Source organism: Heterodontus francisci, chromosome 48, assembly GCF_036365525.1.
Source record: "Heterodontus francisci isolate sHetFra1 chromosome 48, sHetFra1.hap1, whole genome shotgun sequence".
NCBI lineage: Eukaryota > Metazoa > Chordata > Chondrichthyes > Heterodontiformes > Heterodontidae > Heterodontus > Heterodontus francisci.
The window spans coordinates 320,330-336,302 of record NC_090418.1 but is presented as its reverse complement, the minus strand read 5'-3'; the positions used below and the strand labels follow the sequence as shown (position 1 = coordinate 336,302).

At 45.0% G+C, this 15,973-nt stretch overlaps 1 non-coding gene across 1 annotated transcript; it reads left to right on the top strand.

Moving 5' to 3' along the window:
• The first annotated feature begins 11,113 nt into the window (after positions 1 to 11,113).
• Positions 11,114 to 11,195, top strand: trnal-aag (transfer RNA leucine (anticodon AAG)). Its single transcript has one exon. It is a non-coding gene; the product is annotated as a tRNA-Leu (tRNA).
• Positions 11,196 to 15,973: the final 4,778 nt, after the last annotated feature.

The following is a 15,973-nucleotide window of genomic DNA, read 5'->3' as shown; positions in this document are numbered from 1 at the left end:
TTGGTCACCCATTCCCTTTCACCCTCAGCAATCCTAATCTGCGGTGTGACCAATTCGCTAAACGTGCTATCCACGACATCTTCAGCATCGCGGATGCTCCAAAGTGAGTCCATCCGCAGCTCCAGAGCCGTCATGCGGTCTAACAAGAGCTGCAGCTGGACACACTTCCAGCACGTGAAGGAGTCAGGGACATCAGCCGTGTCCCTGAGCTGCCACATTGAGCAAGAGGAGCATAACACGGGGCTGAGATCTCCTGCCATTTTTAATCTTAAGCTTAAGTTAGTCTTAACTTAGATAAACGAAAAAGGAATGAAAAGTTTTCACCAATCACACGAAAAAAGATAAATAAATAGAAAAAGCCTTACCTTATCTACACACCACCGAGTCCTTTTTTTTTTGGTTAGAGGAGGAGGGCGGGTGGGAGACACTACAGGTGTAGTGTCTCGGGTTCAGCCGCTGCCCAAATATATAGGACTTACTTACCCAGCTGCCACCTCGCTCTCCCTGTCCCCTCTCTCCACTCCTGCACTGCTGTTAAATTACTAGACTGATTATCCAACATCCAGTGTGCAAGGAGCAGAATTTATATTACAGAGATTATAGAGATACAGCACTGAAACAGGCCCTTCGGCCCACCGAATCTGTGCCGACCATCAACCACCCATTTATACTAATCCTACATTAATCCCATATTCCCTACCATTCTCCTACCTACATTAAGGGCAATTTACAACGGCCAATTTACGTATCAACCTGCAAGTCTTTGGCGGTGGGAGGAAACCGGAGCACACAGCGGAAACCCACGCGGTCACAGGGAGAACTTGCAAACTCCACACAAGCAGTACCCAGAACTGAACCCGGGTTGCTGGAGCTGTGAGGCTGCGGTTGTCGGGATGACTGAAACCATTGTTTTCAATGCCTGCGCCAAACTCCATTCCCAGCTACGGACTCCATCTCTCTCCCTGCCAACAGTCTGAGACTAAACCAGTCTGTTGGCAAACTTGCTGTCATATCTGACCCCAAGATGAACTTCTGACCTCACTAAGACTGCCTATTTTCACCTGCATAATATCCCCCGACTTTACCCCTGTCTCAGCTCATCAGCTGTTGATAGCCTCATCCATGATTTCCATAGAATCATAGAAAGTTTAAGGCACAGAAAGAGCCCTCTTGGCCCATTGTGTCTGTGCTCACCGAAAAACGATTCACCCATTCTAATCCCACCTTCCAGCGTTTGGTCTGGAGCCCTGCAGACTACGGCACTTGAGGTGTTATCTGTAGACTTGACTATTCCATCACACTCCTGGCTGGTCTTCCACATTCTACTCTCCATAAACTTGAGATCATCCAAAACTCTGCTGCCCCGTGTTTTAACTCACCGGTTCCCCTATCACACCCTGTGCTCACAGACCTATATTAACTTGCACCCAGTCCCGTTCCTTTATCACCCCGTGCTCACTGACCTATATTAACACACACCCAGTCCCCTTCCTCTATCACCCCCTGTGCCCACTGACCTATATTAACACACACCCAGTCCCCTTCCTCTATCACCCCCTGCGGCCACTGACCTATATTAACACACACCCAGTCCCGTTCCTCTATCACCCCCTGTGCTCTCTGACCTATATTAACACACCCCAAGTCCCGTTCCTCTATCACCTCCTGTGCTCACTGACCTATATTAACACACACCCAGTCCCCTTCCTCTATCACCCCCTGCGGCCACTGACCTATATTAACACACACCAAGTCCCGTTCCCTTTTCACCCCCTGTGCTCACTGACCTATATTAACACACACACAGTCCCGTTCCTCTATCACCCCCTGTGCTCACTGACCTATATTAACACACACACAGTCCCGTTCCTCTATCACCCCCTGTGCTCACTGACCTATATTAACACACACCCAGTCCCGTTCCTCTATCACCCCCTGTGCTCACTGACCTATATTAACACACACACAGTCCCATTCCTCTATCACCCCCTGTGCTCACTGACCTATATTAACACACACCCAGTCCCCTTCCTCTATCACCCCCTGTGCTCACTGACCTATATTAACACACACCCAGTCCCCTTCCTCTATCACCCCCTGTGCCCACTGACCTATATTAACACACACCCAGTCCCGTTCCTCTATCACCCCCTGTGCTCACTGACCTATATTAACACACACCCAGTCCCCTTCCTCTATCACCCCCTGTGCCCACTGACCTATATTAACACACACCCAGTCCCATTCCTCTATCACCCCCTCATGGCATTTTATTCTGTTAAATATAAGTTGTTATTGAGCGGACAGCTTTTCATTTCATTCTGCAATATTTGTGATGTCACAATGTAATTAAATAAGAAGCACCACATTTTACAGGTTAAAGGCCTAAGGTTAAAGTTAACCTCAATGGATGTGTGATGTGTTACTCACAGAGGTAATGAATTTTCACAGTTTTCCTAATCATATGGCTCAACTTCAGCAGAAGAGCTGTGGTAACTTCCGGAGCTCTTCCTCCTAACATAAACGGAGGAAACATCACCATTTGTTTAGTTGGTAGGTCCTATACCGCCATCATGTATGCCTTCTCAATGGCTTCCATCAGTGCTGCCTCTGCAGCATCCTCAAGATCCGCTGGCAGGAACGCATCTCAAACATTGCAGTCCTGCAAACAGCCAACATCACCAGCATCGAGGCCATCCTCCTGCAAAGCCAACTGTGTTGGGTGGGTCACATTGCCCAGATGGATGACAGTCGCCTGCTCAAGACTGTGTTGCATTGAGAGCTGACCATGGGTAAAAGCTCCATGCAAACAATTCAAGGAGTCCCTGAAGAAGTCCCTCAATGCATGCCACATCGACCATCACCAGTGGAAAGCGCAGGCCATATATTGTGATGCCTGGAGATCCTACATCAGGAGGGCTACAGACACCTTTGAGACTGAGTGAAGAACCAGCATGAAAGAGAAAAGGAGAAGGATAATATCCAATTGCCCCCAGCAGTGACTACACCTTCACTTGTAGCAGGTGTGGGAAAATCTGCCGGTCACGGATAGGCATGACTATCCACCAGTGGGCCTGCAACCGATGGCTACAACCTTCCGAAAGTCTTCGTCCATGAAGAAATGCCAAGAGGTATGACTGAACTGGCTGTTGGTATAATCTGAACCAGGATGAGTTTTTCAGCTTAAACACTACAGCCACATCCCAGCCACCTTGCAAAGTCCCACTGAAAAGTTCTGAACAATCTGACTTCAGTTTTTACACTAACCCAGAGGCGTGGGAATGTGAGAAATTGTTGTCATGGATCCCCGTCACCAAAAATGATCGACATTTTGCAGTTTTAGTAGATGAAAAAGTGATTGGGAGAATATTTTTGATCCCAGTTGAAAATGATCGCCTGAAACTTTCATGGCGCTACTTCCATCCTCCCATGGTAACTTTTCCAGGAGATTGGTGATGCCATGGAAAAACGCTGTTTCTGCAGGGCTTCCACCAAATTTACAACGGTAGAGGTTACAGCGTAAAAATGTTTACTGCACTGTCCATTTCCCACCTTATTCTGTTAGGTTTCAGCTAGGCTTTAAAAGAAAACTGCACTCTAATTTGGACAAATATTCCTCACCAAGTGTGTCTAGAATTTTATACCCTTTAGGGAAAAAAGCAGTTGAATAGCTGCTTCCTGTTAAACTCGACTGCAAGGTTATAACTCTGAATTTCTGAGAACTGATAAGACAAAACAAAATCCCTTTACATGTTGAAGTTAAAGCAAGTCACCACTTCACAGTCTGGCAGGACTTCAGTTTAGGCAAGCAAAAATAATCAGAATTATTGTGTCTGCCTTGTCTTTGTCTAAAGATTAAAACTATTTGCTGTTATCTTTGTGAAGTTAAATCTCTGTCACTATCACTACGTTTTCCATCTCTCTGTATCTCCCAATCTCTCTTTCTCTCTCTCTAGGAACAGGAGAAGGCCATGCAGCTCCTCGACCCTGTTCCGTCATTCAATGCAGTTATGGCTGATCAGTGATCTAACTCCATATTCCTGCCTTTGTCCCATATCCTTCTACCATCAATCATAAGGTTAGAAGTGGGGATGTTAGCTGATGATTGCACAATGTTCAGCACCATTCGTGACTCCTCAGATACTGAAGCAGTCCGTGTAGAAATGCAGCAAGACCTGGACAATATCCAGGCTTAGGCTGATAAGTGGCAAGTAACATTCGCGCTACACAAGTGCCAGGCAATGACTATCTCCAACAAGAGAGAATCTAACCATCTCCCCTTGACATTCAATGGCATTACCATCGCTGAATCCCCCACTATCAACATCCTGGGGGCTACCATCGACCAGAAACTTAACTGGAGTAGCCATATAAATACCGTGGCTACAAGAGCAGGTCAGAGGCTAGGAATCCTGAGGCGAGTAACTTACCTCCTGAATCCCCAAAGCCTGTCCACCATCTACAAGGCACAAGTCAGGAGTGTGATGGAATACTCTCCACTTGCCTGGATGGGTGCAGCTCCAACAACACTCAAGAAGCTCGACACCATCCAGAACAAAGCAGCCCACTTGATTGGCACCCCATCTACAAACATTCACTCCCTCCTCCACCGACGCACAGTGGCAGCAGTGTGTACCATCTACAGGATGCACTGCAGCAATGCAAAAAAGGCTCCTTAGACAGCACCTTCCAAACCCGCGACCTCTACCAACTAGAAGGACCAGGGCAGCAAATGCATGGGAACACCACCACCTGCAAGTTCCCCTCCAAGTCACACACCATCCTGACTTGGAACTCTTTCGCCGTTCCTTCACTGTCGCTGGGTCAAAATCCTGGAACTCCATTCCTAACAGCACTGTGGGTCTACCTACCCCACATGGACTGCAGCGGTTCAAGAAGGCAGCTCACCACCACCTTCTCAAGGGCAATTAGGGATGGGCAATAAATGCTGGCCTGGCCAGTGACGCCCACATCCCTGAATGAATATATATTTTTAAAAATCCCTTAATACTTTGGTTAACAAAAATCTATCAATCTCAGAGTTAAAATGAACAATTGATCCAGCACCAATGGCCATTTGCAGAGACAGTTTCAAACTTCTACCGCCTCTTTGTGTAGAAGTGTTTCCAAACGCTCTCTCCATATTCCACTCTATCTCCTTCTTCTCTCTTCCATGGTGTATCTCTCTCTCTATCTCACCTTCTCTCATCCTCCCTCTCTGTCAATCTACCATCCATTCTCTCACTATCTCATTCTCTTATCACACTGTTAATCTCCCACTCTCACACACACAATCCCCGTCTCTCTCTCTTCCTCTCATTGTTTATCTCTAACTATTCCCCCCCCTCTCTCACACACAGTTTCTCTCGTTTGTTTGTTTGTTTAGAGATACAGCACTGAAACAGGCCCTTCGGCCCACCAAGTCTGTGCAGACCATCAACCACCCATTTATACTAATCCTACACTAATCCCATATTCCTACCACATCCCCACCTGTCCCTATATTTCCCTACCACCTACCTATACTAGGGGCAATTTATAATGGCCAATTTACCAACCAACCAGCAAGTCTTTTTGGCTTGTGGGAGGAAACCGGAGCACCCGGAGAAAACCCACACAGACACAGGGAGAACTTGCAAACTCCACACAGGCAGTACCCGGAATCGAACCCGGGTCGCTGGAGCTGTGAGGCTGCAGTGCTAACCACTGCGCCACCCTCTCACTATTCCTCTCTCTCAAACTCTCTTCCTCGCACTATCTATCTCTAACTATTTCTCTCTCTCTCACACACTCTCTCTTCCTCTCACTGTCTATCTCTAACTATTTCTCTCTCTCTCACACACTCTCACTCGCTCTCTTTTCCTCTCACTGTCTATCTCTAACTATTCCTCTCTCACATACTCTCTTCCTCTCACTATCTCTAATTATTCCTCTCACTCTCTATCTCTAACTATTTCTCTCTCTCTCACACTCTCTCTCTCTCTTCCTCTCACTGTCTATCTATCTATTTCTCTCTCACACTCTTTCTCTCTCAGCCTCTCACTGTCTATCTCTAACTATTTCTCTCTCTTTCACACACTCTCTTCCTCTCACTGTGTATCTCTGACTATTTCTCTCTCACTCACACACACTCTCTCTCTCTTCCTCTCACTGCCTATCTCTGACTATTTCTCTCTCACTCACACACACTCTCTCTCCTTCCTCTCCCTGTCTATCTCTAACTATTTCTCTCTCTCTCACACACACTCTCTCTCCTTCCTCTCCCTGTCTATCTCAAACTATTTCACTCTCTCTCACACTCTCTCTCTCTCTTCCTCTCACTGTCTATCTCTATCTATTTCTCTCTCTCACACACTCTCTCTCTCTTCCTCTCACGATCTATGTCTAACTATTTCTCTCTCTCTCACTCTCTCTCTCGCTTCCTCTCACTGTCTATCTCTATCTATTTCTCTCTCTCACACACTCTCTCTCTTCCTCTCACTGTCTGTCTCTAACTATTTCTCTGCCTCACACACTCTCTCTCTTCCTCTCACTGTCTGTCTCTAACTATTTCTCTGCCTCACACACTCTCTCTCTTCCTCTCACTGTCTATCTCTAACTATTTCTCTCTCTCTTTCTCTCAGTGTGTATCTCTAATATTTCTCTCTCTCTCACACACACTCTCTCTCCTTCCTCTCCCTGTCTATCTCAAACTATTTCACTCTCTCTCACACTCTCTCTCTCTCTCTTCCTCTCACTGTCTATATCTATTTCTCTCTCTCACACACTCTCTCTCTCTTCCTCTCACAATCTATGTCTAACTATTTCTCTCTCTCTCACACTCTCTCTCTCGCTTCCTCTCACTGTCTATCTCTATCTATTTCTCTGCCTCACACACTCTCTCTCTCTTCCTCTCACTGTCTGTCTCTAACTATTTCCCTCTCTCACACACTCTCTCTTCCTCTCACTGTCTATCCGTAACTATTTCTCTCTCACTCACACACTCTCTCTCTCCCTCTCACTGTCTATCTGTAACTATTCCTCTCTCACACATTCTCTCTCTTCCTCTCACTGTCTATCTCTAACTATTTCTCTCTCTCACACACACTCTCTCTCTTCCTCTCACTGTCTGTCTCTACACACTCTCTCTCTCTTCCTCTCACTGTCTATCTCTATTCCTCTCTCACACTCTTTCTCTCTCTTCCTCTCACTGTCTATCTCTAACTATTCCTCTCTCTCACACTCTCTCTCTCACACTCTCCCTCTGAGTAGCGGCGATCCGCACTGAGACAAATCTTTTTGCTGAAAGTGATACTCACCTGAATTAGCCTGTGTGCTACAAATTCTGTAACTCTCTCCGCTCTCTCGTAAACACAGAGTGTTGATTTTAGGTTTAACGAAATCCAACATTTTAAATCTCTCCTCTTGGAATCAGAGAGGGTCTCGCACCTCTCAGCCGCCCACTCCCCCCTTCTCTGCAGCAGTACCGTATCCTGGTTACAAAGACGAACACGTGCTTCTGTTTTGGGGCTGAGGCGCAGTTTGCGGCGTTGCTCAGGGATTAACTGTGTCTGATGAGTCGGCAGATGCCCAGAATCGGATTTCTCTCAGCTCTTTTAACTTTATTGCTTTTTATCTCCCGGGTTCTCACAAAAGGGGCATAGAGACTCACTTTTCTCGTCTCTGACCACCGCTATCGGAAATCTCTTATTTCAAAGGGATTAGATTTTAATTAGAAACTTTAATTTCAGTTTACAATCGGCTTGGCCTTCACTGATTCAGCTTTTTAGAAGCTACTTCCGTTTAAACAAGAGCTTTTATTTTTCAAAAGAATATATTACAATTCGGGCAATTATAGCAGTTACTTTGAAGTGTGTATGTTGTAAATTTGGAATAAACGGCGACCTTTATATCATCAAATTCAATTAAATAACGATACCAATCCACTCCAGTCAGTGCTGAAATTGCTTCATTTATTTTAATACTAACTTCATGCACCACTGTTTTCCTGCCCTTTTGGATCTCACCTATGGTCGGATTGTCTCCGGGAAAAGCATTAACTGGATCAGTAGTCTGATATTAACTACACTGATTCCAAAATAGACAATTTTTTTAAAAATGAAGCGCACGCGAATTTTGAAATGATGAGAGGGTTTGACTGGGTAAATAAGGAGAAAGTGTTTGCAGAGACAGAAGGGTCAGTAACCAGAGCACACAGATTTAAGGTAATTGGCACAAGGAAATGAGGAAACATTTTCTTATGCGCTGCCTGAAAGGACGGTGGAAGCAGTTTCAATTGCAATTTTCAAAAGGGATTTGGATAAATAGGTGAAGAACAAAAATTTGCAGGGTTACCCGCGGTATTGGGACCAATTGGATAGGTCTTTCAAAGAGCCGGCACAGGCACTACGGGCCGAACGACCTCCTTCTGTGCTGTAAACTTCTGCAATTATTCTCTCAATTTCTCTCACTGTTTCTCTCCCCATCTCTCTCCGCTTCTCTCTCTTTTCGCCTCTGACTGTCTCTGCTTCTCTCTCTCCATCTCTCTCTCCGCCCCTGACTCTCTCTGCTTCTCTCCCTTTCCATCTCTCTCTGCTTCTCTCTCTCTCCGCCCCTGACTCTCTCTGCTTCTCTCTCTTTCCATCTCTCTCTGCTCCTCTCCCTTTCCATCTCTCTCTGCTTCTCTCCCTTTCCATCTCTCTCTGCTTCTCTCCCTTTCCATCTCTCTCCGCCCCGACTCTCTCTGCTTCTCTCTCTCCATCTCTCTCTGCTTCTCTCCCTGCTTCTCTCTCTCTCTCTCCGCCCCGACTCTCTTTGCTTCTCTCTCTCCATCTCTCTCTGCTTCTCTCCCTTTCCATCTCTCTCTGCTTCTCTCTCTCTCTCCGCCCCGACTCTCTCTGCTTCTCTCTCTCCATCTCTCTCTGCTTCTCTCTCTCTCTGCTTCTCTCTCTCTCCATCTCTCTGCTTCTCTTTCTCTCCATCTCTCTCTGCTTCTCTCCCTTTCCATCTCTCTCTCTCTCCATATCCCTGTCTCTGCCTTCACCTCTCTCTCTCTCTACCTGTTTGTCTCCCTTATTGCATTTCTTTCCCCGTGTCTTTCCGTCCCTCTCTTTCTTCCAATCCCACTCGTTATTTTAATTTTTAAACCACATATTGTTCTACATTTTCATTGTTTCTTTTTCGTATGTTTTTCCGATCCCCTCTTTTCTTTTCCATCGTTGATTGTCTTGATCTCTCATATTTCACATTTTTTTTATCGCTCAGATCCCGTCTCCTATTACTGTGTCTAGATTCACTCACACAACCATGGCCGCTGGGTACCCAGACCCGGTATTAAACACCGTATCCCAGTGAATAGCCACACATAATGAGATTTGTTGCTGCACATTTTCAGGCTGGAACTAGTCACTTGTCACATGAGCATGATGAACTATTCATGCGACAATCATGAGCTCCGTCCTCATCGAGACTTTCTTTAGAACGAGGGAAAGCAGCTTAGTTATAAATTGAAATCGCTAATTCCAGTTTACAACTGATTTGGACCCCGTCACCCCCCCAACCATGTAAGAGTTTTAAAAGATTAGAGAGAAAATTAAACCAGCTTTTGTAACATTTAACCTTTGGCGGTACTTCCGTTTAAACAGAGGACATCGGCTTTAACAGGAGGAGATAAAGGTTTCAAAAATAACAGCAACATTCAGAACATGGGGCAAATCCCCCAAACCGCAGCCGTGCAGAATAAACTGGGGTCATTGTACCCACAGTGTTTCAAATTGAGAACCTAAGAGGCGGCACAATGTGCAGAGAAAGCAAAAAGAAATGGTTAGATGATCCAGCCTGATTTTTTAAAAAGTCTGTAGGTTATGAGAGGGAGAGGAGACAGAGGTTAAAGGCTCCAATAAAGGTTAAAGGCTCCAATACCTCTAGGTTCTTGGGAAAGAATAATTAAAGTAGGAAACTGTTGAGCATAACTCTCAGCACATTGAAGATCCGGGGAGAGAAACAGCCCTAAGACGGGTTGAAGTTACCTTCAAGAGAATGTGTCAATACAATAGCGAAAACTAGCATGTTGGGTTTAGAGCCATTAAGCAGGGATGTACCTGTATTTGAAAGATTCTGGATATGTGGAACTGTATTCTTTATCAATTGGCGAAAGCTCAACGCTCCTTGCCAGTAATCCAGAGGCCCAGGCTAATGCCACAGGCATAGGGTTCAAATCCCATCATGGCAGTTAGTGGAATGAATTTAAATTCAATATATTAATAAATTCAAATAATTAATAAACATCTGAAATTGAAAGCTAGTCAGTAATGGTGCCACGAAACTATTGTTGATTGTTGTAAAAACCCATCTGGTTCACTAATGTCCTTTAGGGAAGGAAATCTGCCATCCTTACCTGGTCTGGCCTACATATGACTCCAGACCCACAGCAATGTGGTTGACTCTTAAATTCACCTTGAAATGGCTTAGCAAACCACTCAGGTTAGGATGGGCAATAAATGCTGGCCTTGCCAGTGACACCCACATTCCATGAAAGAATAAAAAATATTCCCCCTTTGCAATAAATACCAACATCCATTTGCCTTCCTAATTATTTGCTGTACCTGCATGCTGACATTTTGTGATTCATTTATGAGGGCATCCAGATCCCTCTGTACTGCAGCACTCTGCAGTCACTCTCCATTTAAATAATATTCTGCTTGTTTATTTTTCCTGCCAAAGTGAACAACCTCACATTTTCCCACATTATACTCCATCTGCCAAATTTTTTCCCATTCACTTAACCTATCCATATCACTAGTGTGTTTATGTAGTGCATTTAAGGGAAGCTAGTGAAACACATGAGGAAGAAAGGATTACAGGACATGTTGATGGATTTCGATGAAGTAGGTAGGAGGAGGCTGATGTGGAACATAAACACTGACATGTACCATTTGGGCTGAGTGGCCTGGTTCCCAGCTGTAAATACATGTAATATAATGTCAAGTAAAGCAATGTAACACGCTCAAAATGCAGCATGATTCAATGTGTCAAAAAATACCAGGTCAAGCTAATATCCACCACATATAAACATTCCCCTACACTGACAAGATCAAGCAGTATTTCATGGAACAGGCAGTGAACAAACTTAAGCGGTAGCGTGGCCGAGCGGTCTAAGGCGCTGGATTAAGGCTCCAGTCTCTTCGGGGGCGTGGGTTCGAATCCCACCGCTGCCACACGAACTTTTATTAAACATAAACTGCACAGCAAAAAGGAATCATTTTTCCAACTTGAGCAAAGCTTAATTAGCGCAAAGAGCAAATATATAATAACTAGCTTTCAAATTTAAAATTAAGTTCGGTACAACCTAATTGGTTACCCTGTGCTTGCAATTAAATTTATCCCGTATTTATTAAGAGAAATCGCATACTGTTGAAAACAATGGAAAAAAAGTTAATAACTGATCAATAAACCATAAATTACATAGTTTTCCTTAATTCACCCTTGCAGTCCAAAGCATATATGAGGTGTGTTTCTAAATATCATGCAGAAAATACTGGAAACACTCGGGCGGGTTAACACTTATGGTATCGACCTTAATAAAAATGAAAGCAATTTCAGATGAGCAGCGTTTAGAAAGAGAAGGGGAGCAGAAAATGCACACACAGGAAAATAAATAAAACCCACAAAGTATTGAAATGAAACATTGCAGATGTTTAAATGGTTGCGAGTGGGATTAATACGAGATATTAGGCTAAGAGAAATTAGACATTTACGAGGCACATCGACAATCTCTCGAGATGAGCCAAGAAGAAATCAGGAAAATCGGCAAAGCGGAGCGGAGCCAGGACAGAGAAACAAGCCATTCCGTCCATGCGAGTGTTTACGCTTCGTATCCTACTTCATCTCATCCGTCTGCATATCCTTCCACTCCCTTGTCCCTCATGTGTTTATTCAGCCTCCCCTTTACTTGCATCTATTCTATTCACCTCAACCATTCTCTGTGGCAAGGAGTTCCAGATTCTCACCACTCTCTTGAGTAAAGAAATTTTATCTGAATTCCCTATTGGATTTATTAGTGACTGTCTTATATCTCTGGCCCCTAGTTCTGGTCTCTATGTCTACCCTACAAACCCTTCCATAATCTTTCACACTGAGGCCACTCCTCTTTGTAGAGAAAAGTGCCCCAGTTCAATCTTTCCAGTTTGCTTTAACATTTTTCCCCAAAAATATACTTTTTCATAAAAATCTGTAAAAAAACATTACAAAACAGTTCAAAACAGCACCAGTTGACATTCCAAAAAGTGCAAAGGAGATCAGTTTCCTTCAATACAGAAGTGAGTTGCCTCACAACCCTTCCATTCCATTTTACATGCCATGTATGTACATTTTACAGCAAACCCATATCTGGTGTATAAAGCCTGAGGGGTTTCCCATGGATCCAGCCCTTCAGTTCACTTTGGAACCTTACACAGTGGTCTTTCCCCATTTAGCCTTTGCAATGGCTGCCCCAAGCCTTAGTGCGTCCCTCAGCACGTCGTCCTGGACCTTGGAATATGCCAACCTGCAACACTCGGTCATGGATAACTCTTTGCACTGGAAGACCAGCAAGTTTCGGGCAGACCAAAGAGCGTCTTTCACCGAATTGATAGTCCTCCAGCAGCAGTTGATGTTTGTCTCGGTGTGCGTCCCTGGGAACAGCCCGTAGAGCACAGACTCCTGTGTTACAGAGCTGCTTGGGATGAACCTCGACAAAAACCACTGCATCTCATTCCACACCTGCTTTGCAAAGACACATTCCAGAAGGAGATGGGCAACTGTCTCTTCCCCACCACAGCCACCTCGAGGGCAGTGTGCAGAGGGGGTGGGACTCCAGGTGTGCAGGAAGGATCTGACAGGGAGGGCTGTTCTCACCACCAGCCAAGCTACATCTTGGTGCTTGTTTGAAAGTTCTGGTGATGAGGCATTCTGCCAAATGACTTTGGCAGTCAGCTCGGGGAACCATCTGACAGGATCCACCATCTCCTTTTCCCGTAGGGCCTTGAGGACATTCCGTGCAGACCACTGCCTGATGGATTGGTGTTCAAAGGTGTTTTCCCGCAGAGACTTTTCCACAAAGGATAGTTGGTATGGCACGGTCCAACCGGATGGAGCGTTCCATGGCAATGTGACCAGATACATCCTTCGCAACAGCGGGGACAGATGGAACCTCAGCATGGAGTGACACTTGGAGTTTGCGTACTGGGGATCTACACACAACTTGATGCTGCCACACACAAAGGTGGTCATCAGGATGAGGGCAACGTTAGTACATTTTTCCCACCCTTATCCAGAGATTTGAACATGGTGTCCCTCCGGACCTGGTCCATTTTGGATTTCCAGGTAAAGCAGAAAATGGCTCGGGTGACCGCCGCAGCACAGAAGTGGGGTATGGGCCAGACCTCCGCCACCTACAGCAACAACGTGAGTGCCTCGTACCTGATGACCAGGTTCTTATCCACAATGGAGAGCGATCGCTGCTCCCACATGCTAAGCTAATTGTGTACCCTGGCTACTCACTCCTTCCAGGTTTTGCGCATGCCCCAGACCTTCTGGACTATATTCCCAGCACCTTCAAGTAGTCTGACCTGACAGTGAAGGGGACAAAGGATCGGTCAGCCCAGTTCCCAAAGAACATGGTCTCACTCTTGCCATGGTTAACTTTGGCTCCTGAGACCAGTTTGAACTAAGCGCAGATTATCAGTCTGCGCATGGACAGCAGATCCAAGCAGAAGACGGCAACATCATCCATGTACAGGGAGGCTTTGACCCGAGTGCCTCCACTGCCTGGGATTGTCACTCCTCTTATGCCCACATCCTTCCTAATGGACTCAGCAAAAGGTTCGATACAGCAAACAAACAAGACCGGGGAGAAAGGACAGCCCTGTCTGACTCCAGATTTGATTGGGAAACTTTCTGATTCCCACCCATTGATTGAGACTGCACTACTGATGTTTGTGTACAGCAGTTTGATCCAATTGCGGATTTCCTCCCCAAACCCCATTTTGGAAAGCACGTCCATCATGTATGTGTGCGATATCCTGTCAAAAGCCTTCTCCTGGTCCAGGCTGATGAGGCAGGTGTCCACCGCCCCTGCCGCACCCCCACCCCCCCACCCCCACCCCGTCACATGCATAGGCGATCGTATTCCTGAATAGCGCAAGACAATCAGAGATCTTCCTGTCGGGTACAGTACAGGTCTGGTCAGGGTGAATCACCACCTCCATAGCAGACTTGACCCGACTGGCGATGACATTGGACAGAATCTTGAGTCAACATTAAGCAGTGAGATGGGCCGCCAATTTCTGTTTCCGCCCTCTCCCACTTCCACTTGTAGATGAGGGTGATGATGCCTTTCCTCATGAATTCTGACATGCTGCCAGCCAGGAGCATACTCTCATATACTTCCAGCAGGTCCACAGAGCTGAATACAACTCAACTGGTAAGCTGTCACTTCCGGCAGTTTTACTCATCTTGAAGGACCTGACAGCCTTTGTCAGCTCATCCAGAGTTGGCAGCGTGTCCAGCCTCTCCCTCATGCTGTCATCTAAGACCTCTGTGATAGATGACAGAAAGGACTGGGAGCCCATGCTGTCCGTGGGCTTCATGTCATACAGCCCAGCATAAAAGAATTTGCTGACCCTTAGTATGTCGGACTGCAAAGATGTTACTGAAGGAGCAGCATGATTTAATTAGCAAACAAAAAATGTAACCCACAATTAGAAATACAGAGAAAAGGAAACATTAAGGTATTTTAGAAGAGGCACTTTCACTATGATAGAAATCTAATTCCAAAATAACTTATAATAACACTTAAACTGAGAATATCTACCCAAATTGCACCTTTAAGGTGGTTAAATCTCCTATGATGTTTCACCAAGATGTATGGAAAAATGGACACAGATTTAAAGGAGAAAAGAGGAATCGAAATCTTGGCAAAAGAGGTGGATCTTAAGAGGGGTTTCAGTAGGAATGTAGGGACAAGTGAAGGCCATTGAGCACTCCAGCTGATACCACCATTCAATCAGACTATGGTTAATCTGTATTTTAACTCCATTTACCCATCTTTTCTCCATATCCATTCATACTCTTACCTAACCAAAATCGATCAGTCTCAGTCTTGAAAATTTCAATTGTCCCAGCATCCACAGGGATTAAGGGAGAGAGTTCCAAATTTTGACTAACTTTTGCATGCAAAAGTTCTTCCTGATTTCACTCCTGAATGACTTAGTTTTAATTTTAAGTTTATTCCCCCTTTGTACTGTTCTCGACCAGAAAAAATAGTTTCTCCATAGCTAGTTATCAAATCTCTATGTAATGTTAAATTTTAGTGTAGTTCACCCCTCAATATTGTAAACTTGAAGGAATACAAGCCAAGTTTATGAAATTTGTCCTCATAATTTTAATCCATGGACAATCTGCACTGTTTCCCCTCCAAGGCCAATTTATCTGCCCTGATGATATGGAGGCCGATACAGTAAGGACTTTCAAAAGAGAATTGGATAAACATCTGAAGAGAAAGAAATGGAGGGCTAAGGAGAAAGGGTGGGGAGTGGAAATAGTTGAGTTGCTTTTGCAGAGAACTGGCACCTACATGGCGGGCTGAAGGGCCTCCTTCTGTGCTGTAACCATTCTATGATTCTAGGATTCTCAGAGAAGTGGTACCACACAGTCATAGCGTTGCATTTCACAAGGTGGAAAGCAGTAATCAACAACCTTGCCAATGGAAAAAAGTTCTGCATGTTTACCTGACTTACCTTTTCACCTCACATCATTCTTGTGTGGAAGTACACTTAAAAGACAGTTTGGAATTTAGGGGAGATTGAAGAATTTAGGCAAACTCTTACTTTTTAAATTTTATATTCGCTTTACATTTGCTTATCTGCTCCACTATACCTCTTGTATAAAGCGAAAATCAACATGATATTGATTCATAGAAACATAGACATAGAAAATAGGAGCAGAAGTAGGCCAT